We start from the raw sequence: 8,238 nt of genomic DNA, 5'->3' as shown, positions 1-8,238 counted from the left end.
CCTTGGGAAGTGACCATTAGGCTGGCCTCAGATGATTGCTAATTTCTGAGTCACAGAAGATAGGATGGACACAGGCATAGAGGAAAGTAGAATGTCTTAGGGAAATCATTGTATCAGTCAATAGAGGTTGTTATGGCCACAGCTAGAGGGTCTGTTGCAATCTATTCATACCGAACCTGTATAAGTGAAAGTAGAAAGAGTTTCTACTACTCTTTGTGAGTGCTAATGAGCAAACCCCCCACCCCCATACAACACAGCGTTTTCAATAGGACTTGTCATGTTTGAATTACAATATACTGTCCTTTTCTAGGAGAGCTACAGGCGTCTGATATTTATTTGGTGTTATTGATCTAAATGGATATACCTTTCTCAACTCATGCCTTAGTGTTTATGTTTTTCTCTTTTAACCCTAAGAGTCTTTGGATCCTTTTAAACTCTGTGCATCGTCAATTCTTTTTGCAAGGTGGCAGTATATCCACAGATATTAAAATATATACCAGCGCTATTTTAGGGAAACAACAACCTCTAACCTCCACTTTTGTTCCACCTCAGGACTTTCCTGATAGCTCATTTGGGAAAGATTCTGCCTACAAACCTGAAGACATCAGTTCAATTCCTGGGTAGGGAAGCCTCAAGCTCGTTCTTTGAAAGGATAAATAAAATTGACAAACCATTAGCCAGACTCATCAAGAAACAAAGGGAGAAAAATCAAATCAATAAAATCCGAAATGAAAATGGAGAGATCACAACAGACAACACAGAGATACAAAGGACCATAAGAGAATACTATCAACAATTATATGCCAATAAAATGGACAACGTGGAAGAAATGGACAAATTCTTAGAAAAGTACAACTTTCCAAAACTGGACTAGGAAGAAATAGAAAATCTTAACAGACCCATCACAAGCACGGAAATTGAAACTGTAATCAACAATCTTCCAGCAAACAAAAGCCCAGGTCCAGACGGCTTCACAGCTGAATTCTATCAAAAATTTAGAGAAGAGCTAACACCTATCCTGCTCAAACTCTTCCAGAAAAATGCAGAGGAAGGTAAACTTCCAAACTCATTCTATGAGACCACCATCACCCTAATACCAAACCTGACAAAGATCCCACAAAAGAAGAAAACTACAGGCCAATATCACTGATGAACATAGATGCAAAAATCCTTAACAAAATTCTAGCAATCAGAATCCAATAACACATTAAAAAGATCATACACCAGGACCAATTGGGCTTTATCCCAGGGATGCGAGGATTCTTCAATATCCGCAAATCAATCAATGTAATGCACCACACTAACAAACTGAAAAATAAAAACCATATGATTTTCTCAATAGATGCAGAGAAAGCCTTTGACAAAATTCAACATCCATTTATGATAAAAACTCTCCAGAAAGCAGTAATAGAAGGAACATACCTCAACATAATAAAAGCTATATATGACAAACCCACAGCAAACATTATCCTCAATGGTGAAAAATTGAAAGCATTTCCTCTAAAGTCAGGAACAAGACAAGGGTGCCCACTGTCACCATTACTATTCAACATAGTCTTGGAAGTTTTGGCCACAGCAATGAGAGCAGAAAAAGAAATAAAAAGAATCCAAATAGGAAAAGAAGAAGTAAAACTCTCACTATTTGCAGTTGACATGATCCTCTACATAGAAAACCCTAAAGACTCCACCAGAAAATTACTAGAACTAATCAATGACTATAGTAAAGTTGCAGGATATAAAATCCACACACAGAAATCCCTTGCATTCCAATACACTAATAATGAGAAAACAGAAAGAGAAATTAAGGAAACAATTCCATTCACCATTGCAACGGAAAGAATAAAATACTTAGGAATATATCTACCTAAAGAAACTAAATACCTATATATAGAAAACTATAAAACACTGGTGAAAGAAATCAAAGAGGACACTAATAGATGGAGAAATATACCATGTTCATGGATTGGAAGAATCAATATAGTGAAAAAGAGTATACTACCCAAAGCAATTTATAGATTCAATGCAATACCTATCAAGCTATCAACGGTATTCTTCACAGAGCTAGAACAAATAATTTCACAATTTGTATGGAAATACAAAAACCCTCGAATAGCCAAAGCTATCTTGAGAAAGAAGAATGGAACTGGAGGAATCAACCTACCTGACTTCAGGCTCTATTACAAAGCCAGTTTTATCAAGACAGTATGGCACTGGCACAAACACAGAAATATTGATCAATGGAACAAAATAGAAAGCCCAAAGATAAATCCACGCACATATGGACACCTTATCTTTGACAAAGGAGGTCAGAATATACAATGGATTAAAGACAATCTCTTTAACAAGTGGTGCTGGGAAAACTGGTCAACCACTTGTAAAAGAATGAAACTAGAACACTTTCTAACACCATTCACAAAAATAACTCAAAATGGATTAAAAATCTCAATGTAAGACCAGAAACTATAAAACTTCTAGAGGAGAACATAGGCAAAAAACTCTCCAACATACATCACAGCAGGATCCTCTATGACCCACCTCCCAGAAAATTGGAAATAAAAGCAAAAACAAACAAATGGGACCTAATTAAACTTAAAAGCTTCTGCACAACAAAGGAAACTATTAGCAAGGTGAAAAGGCAGCCTTCAGAATGGGAGAAAATAATAGCAAATGAAGCAACCTGCAAACAACTAATCTCAACAATATACAAGAAACACATACAGCTCAATTCCAGAAAAATAAAGGACCCAATCAAAAACTGGGCCAAAGAACTAAATAGACATTTCTCCAAAGAACACATACAGATGGCTAACAAACACATGAAAAGATGCTCAACATCACTCATTATCAGAGAAATGCAAATCAAAACCACTATGAGGTAGCATTTCACGCCAGTCAGAATGGCTGCGATCCAAAAGTCTACAAGCAATAAATGCTGGAGAGGGTGTGGAGAAAAGGGAACCCTCTTACACTCTTGGAGGGAATGCAAACAAGCACAGCCACTATGGAGAACAGTGTGGAGATTCCTTAAAAACTGGAAATAGAACGGCCTTATGATCCAGCAATCCCACTGCTGGGCATACACACTGAGGAAACCAGAAGGGAAAGAGACACGTGTACCCCAATGTTCATCGCATCACTGTTTATAATAGCCAGGACATGGAAGCAACCTAGATGTCCATCAGCAGATGAATGGATAAGAAAGCTGTGGTACATATATGCAATGGAGTATTACTCAGCCATTAAAAAGAATACATTTGGATCAGTTCTAATGAGGTGGATGAAACTGGAGCCTATTATACAGAGTGAAGTAAGCCAGAAAGAAAAACACCAATACAGTATACTAACGCATATATGGAATTTAGAAAGATGGTAACAATAACCCTGTATACGAGATAGCAAAAGAGACACTGATGTATAGATCAGTCTTATGGACTCTGTGGGAGAGGGAGAGGGTGGGAGATTTGGGAGAATGGCATTGAAACATGTATAATATCATGTATGAAACGAGTCGCCAGTCCAGGTTTGATGCACGAAACTGGATACTTGGGCCTGGTGCACTGGGACGACCCAGAGGGAGGGTATGGGAAGGGAGGAGGGAGGAGGGTTCAGGATGGGGAGCATGGGTATACCTGTGGCGGATTCCTTTTGATGTTTGGCAAAATTAATACAATATTGTAAAGTTAAAAAAAATAAAATTAAAAAAAAAAAAAGATTAAAGCACACTAGACCCAAAGTATCCTTCTGGAACAGAGCAGCATGAGCACAGCCATTAGCAGGTAGCCATTGCTTTATTATATTACTCCACATCCTGTTACTAAGCAGCAGGTCTTGCCCAGCAATTGGGCAGTGCATCGCTCGGCCCTGCCAATAAGCAAGCAACTCTCAGTGAGATACCTACTGGTACTTCTTCTGCACAGCTATTGGTCAGCTCCACATTGGGCCCTACCTGATGATAACTGTCAATGAGTTATCAGCAGGTAGGGCCATTGGGGAAGTGATTCAGTTAAGAGACAGTGGGGAAGTGATTCAGTTAAGAGACAGTGGTGCATTGGTCGTCTGACTTTTGTTTTTGGGCACCTTACTTATTATTATTTTTTTAATCGGGAATGTATTTCTGGTAGATGGGGCAAGTTGAGTTTTCCTACTCAATATGAGAGTTGAAGTGTCCCCAACAATATTAGTGGAGGAGACATGTATGACTTTCTTGGCTCTGATGTGTAGTTTTATGGAGATGGTGTATAGACCTTGGGTCAACAGACTGAGGATTCACCAAGTCGTGGGGTCTCTAAAGCTCATTGGACTAGCAAAAACATCCAACCTGTTCTTAATTACCTTTTTCCATGTTAAGTGCTTGTTCTTAAGTTCCTTAAGACCCTCAAGAACGCCCACTAGGAAGAGGGTGGTCGAAAGATGAAATGACTAGACGACTCTGAGGCACATATTTGGAGGGAAAAGTGTTTGGTAGAGGTTCATACAGGGATGGATGACCAGGAGTGTTGAAGAGGGACATACAAGTCAAAGAATAAAGGGCACTGAAGGAAAGTCTGAGAGTCATGAGAAGAAACAGCATGCCCCTGAATCACCACTCCCCAGAATCAGACACACAGAGGTGGCAGGGTTGAGAAAGTTGAATCATGGCCTCCCTCAGCACCCACTAACCTATGTTGATGGGAACAGTGGTACATTGTGATGTCTAAGACCCCAACGCTGCCATTGGCTGGGGGAGTGCCTAGCTGACCAATCAGATTGAAGGGTGTGGCTCCTCATTGTTCTGAGAAGGTATATACACGGAGGTCAGAGGCAGAGATTCTGGATTAGGGCATTTCATACTATCATCATAAGGTATCCAGGAAGCACCGGCAGCCAAGAAGAGTTCCAATGCGGTATCCTACAAGGGGGAAAGGACGAAAGAAGACCCTTTGTCCCAGAGATACAGAGGCAGTGTGAATGTAACAAGATTCCAACTATGCTCCCCACTTTCTCCATTGGCTTTGCTGCCCAAGACTTCTACACTGCCCTTGCCTGCCACAAAAGCCCTCATCAGCCGACATCCCTTTTCATGAAATCTCCCTTCAAACTCCGATTTTATACCCTTTCATCAAAGCTAATACCCTTCTCTTGTCTTTCAAGGCACGGAATATGTCCATGAGGGTCAGAAGACCTGTAAAAGGAACCTTGAGAAAGAAAATCCGATCATATGCCACTCAGTCGAAGAAGGTGAAGAAAACAAGAAAACCAAACTTTTTTTCTGTTCCTGTGCACGTAAGAAACGGAATCAAAACCAAAAAGGGTACCAAAATATGAGGCAGAATCAAAGAAGGAGGCAGAATCAAAAGAGAAGGTAAGCTCAGCCACCCCAGAATGAGAGTCTCTGGAGAAGTAGAAGCTGGGCAGCCAGAAACTGAATAGAAGGTCAGACATTTAGAATTGTGTCTCCAGAGGTCTACTTTCTTAGAAATGGCCAACCAGGAACAGACTTACTCTCACACTAACATAGGAAACTGATGGCTGCGATTGAAATACACATCAAATGGTGAAAAGATGATATTTGTGTGTGTGTGAATTTTCTGATGGGAAAGGAGGGAAGGAAGCAATGAGGTGGGCACATGAGTGTGGAGGGATGTGGGGTCCCAAGAGCTGAGGGAACAGACCCTCAGGTCCCCAGTTAGCCAGAGATTACATGTCTCGACTGGGTCAGGAGTCTGCACTGAAGGTGAATAACCCTGCTTAACAATTGATCTCAGTGGCAAGGAGTAGTGATGCGGTGTTCCTGCCATTGTTTGGGTAGTGGAGTGACATTAAGGTCTAGATTGCCAGAACCCAGATGGGAAGAGGGCTTCACATGGGGATGGTGAATGTCATAGTTACCCTGAGTAAGGCAGGCAGAAATCACCTCCTGGCCACTTATGTCATTACGGGCTTTGATGCATCATTTACCTATGCTATAAGCTCAGGAGGCACAAAATGCTGATACAACTAACCCAAAATTAGCACTCCCAAAGTTTAAAATAATGTTTGGAGGGATCAGACCAAATATCAATTAGGCCACTGTTATCCTAAGAAATTTGTGGAAGCAGTGTGTTCCCAAGGGCAGGGCAGTGGACGTGGCCCAATCCTGGTGCAGATGACTAACAGGATCACGACACACAGATAATGTTTTTGAGTGGGGGGCACCATGCAGTTTGTGGGATCTTAGTTCCCTGACCAGGGATTGAACCGGTTCTGCTTCTAGTGAAAGCATGGAGTCCTAACCACTGGACAGCCAGAGAAGTCAGGACAGAGACTTTTGATAAAAGCATTAATATAAAACTGGGTAAAAGCTGGTTTTATATCTATCACCATCCCCTAGTATTTCTAAATAACTAACATCGTAAAATATTCTTCCCCAGTATAATCTTTTGTTATTCCAGATTCTACAACTTTTCATGGTTTAAAAAGAAGAGTATCAAATATTTAATTTGGTGTTAACTTTAATTTTAAAGTGTTTGAAGAGTTTCAAGGAGTAGTCAATCAAATATGGAGATATATAAGGCAGAGTCTCTAATAAAGAAATCCCGTGTCTTTTCAGAAAACATTTTAGAAACAATTAAAACAGAGTTTCACCATCAGCATCAAAAGAGTTAAGTTCAGATTTTAAGTCAGTGCTACAGTATCTTTTATCTGGACTGCAGCTCCCTAGTTAAATCTTTCTGGCACTTTAACTCCTGAGAGACACAGTTGATGATTCAAAGTCAGTCACTGAATGTGATTTAAAATCATTAAGAGTGAAGGAGACCCTGTGTTTGTTGTCCTTTCAAAGGAAGTGGGAGAACTATCAACTCTGCCTGTGAAAATCAGTCAGGAAAGCAGCACCAGGATGATATGGACAGAGAGCCCTGATAGGTGGGTGCTGTGATTCCAGATCTGTAAATATTATCACCATTTAACACTATCACACTTTAATGCCTTGCTGCAGGATTGACTGATATACCTGCTGTTAGGGGAAGGTAACAGATTACTAGGCCTGAAGAGCTGAAACTGAAAGTTGCTCAGTCGTGTCCGAAGGTTGGTGACCCCATGGACTATACAGTCCATGGATTTCTCCAGGCCAGAATACTGCAGGGGGTAGCCTTTCCTTACTCTAGGGGTCTTCCCAACCCAGGGATCAAGCCCAGGCATCCCAATTTGAAGGCGGATTCTTCACCAGCTGAGCCACCAGGGAAGCCAAAGAATGCTAGAGTGGGTAGCTTATCCTTGCTCCAGCAGAGCTTCCCTACCCAGGAATTGAACTGATGTCTACAGTTTTGCAGGCAGAATCTTTCCCAAGTGAGCTATAAAGAAAGTCCTGAGGTGGACCAAAAGTGGAGGTTAGAGGGCCTTGTTTCACTAAAATAGCGCTGGTACATATTTTAATATCCGTGGATATACTGCCACCTTGCAGAAAGAATTGAGGATGCATAGAGTTTAACAGGGATCCAAAGACCCTTAGGGTTAAAAGAGAAAAACATAAACATTAAGTCATGGGTTGAGAAAGGGTATATCCATTTTGGTCAACAAAAATAAATCAATATTAGGCGTCTGTAGCTCTCCTGGAAAAAGACAGTATGTTGTGATTCAAACATAACAAGTCCTATTGAAAACGCTGTGTTGTATGGGGTGGGGGGTTTGCTCATTAGCAATCACAAAGAGTAGTAGAAACTCTTTATACTTCCACTTATACAGGCTCGCTATGAATAAATTCCACCTGACCCTTCTAGCTGTGTCCATAACAACTTTTATTGCCTGATACAATGATTTCCCTAAGACCTTCTCCTTTCCTCTATGCCTGTGTCCATCCTATCTTCTGTGACTCAGAAACTAGCAACCATCTGAGGCCAGCCGAATGGTCAGCTCCCAAGGAAATGTTCTTAATCATTCTCTTGTGTATTAATATTTTCACATTCTCTAATCACTTGCAATTCATTACATGCAGTTTGTAGGATAGGTTTTGAAGTATGTATCTTATCAGAAATGCATGTCAGAGAGGTAAAGAGATTAGAAATCAACAGGGTGGTGATATAAAATATTATCAGAAGTTGGATTATCTAAGACTGTAAGGGAGAGAATCACTCTCTTCTGCCAAGTATGTCCAAGAATCTGTTTGAAAATATAGTAAAACCCATAAACTAAAGAGTGGATCTGAAGTCAAAGGCACTTAAATGAGAAGCTTATTTTAACAGTAGTCAAGAGGAGCTCTATGTCTTTGTATTAAGAAAACCC

This window comes from Bubalus bubalis, chromosome X, assembly GCF_019923935.1.
Source record: "Bubalus bubalis isolate 160015118507 breed Murrah chromosome X, NDDB_SH_1, whole genome shotgun sequence".
Taxonomy (NCBI): Eukaryota; Metazoa; Chordata; class Mammalia; order Artiodactyla; family Bovidae; genus Bubalus; species Bubalus bubalis.
Note: the sequence above shows the minus strand (reverse complement) of the source record.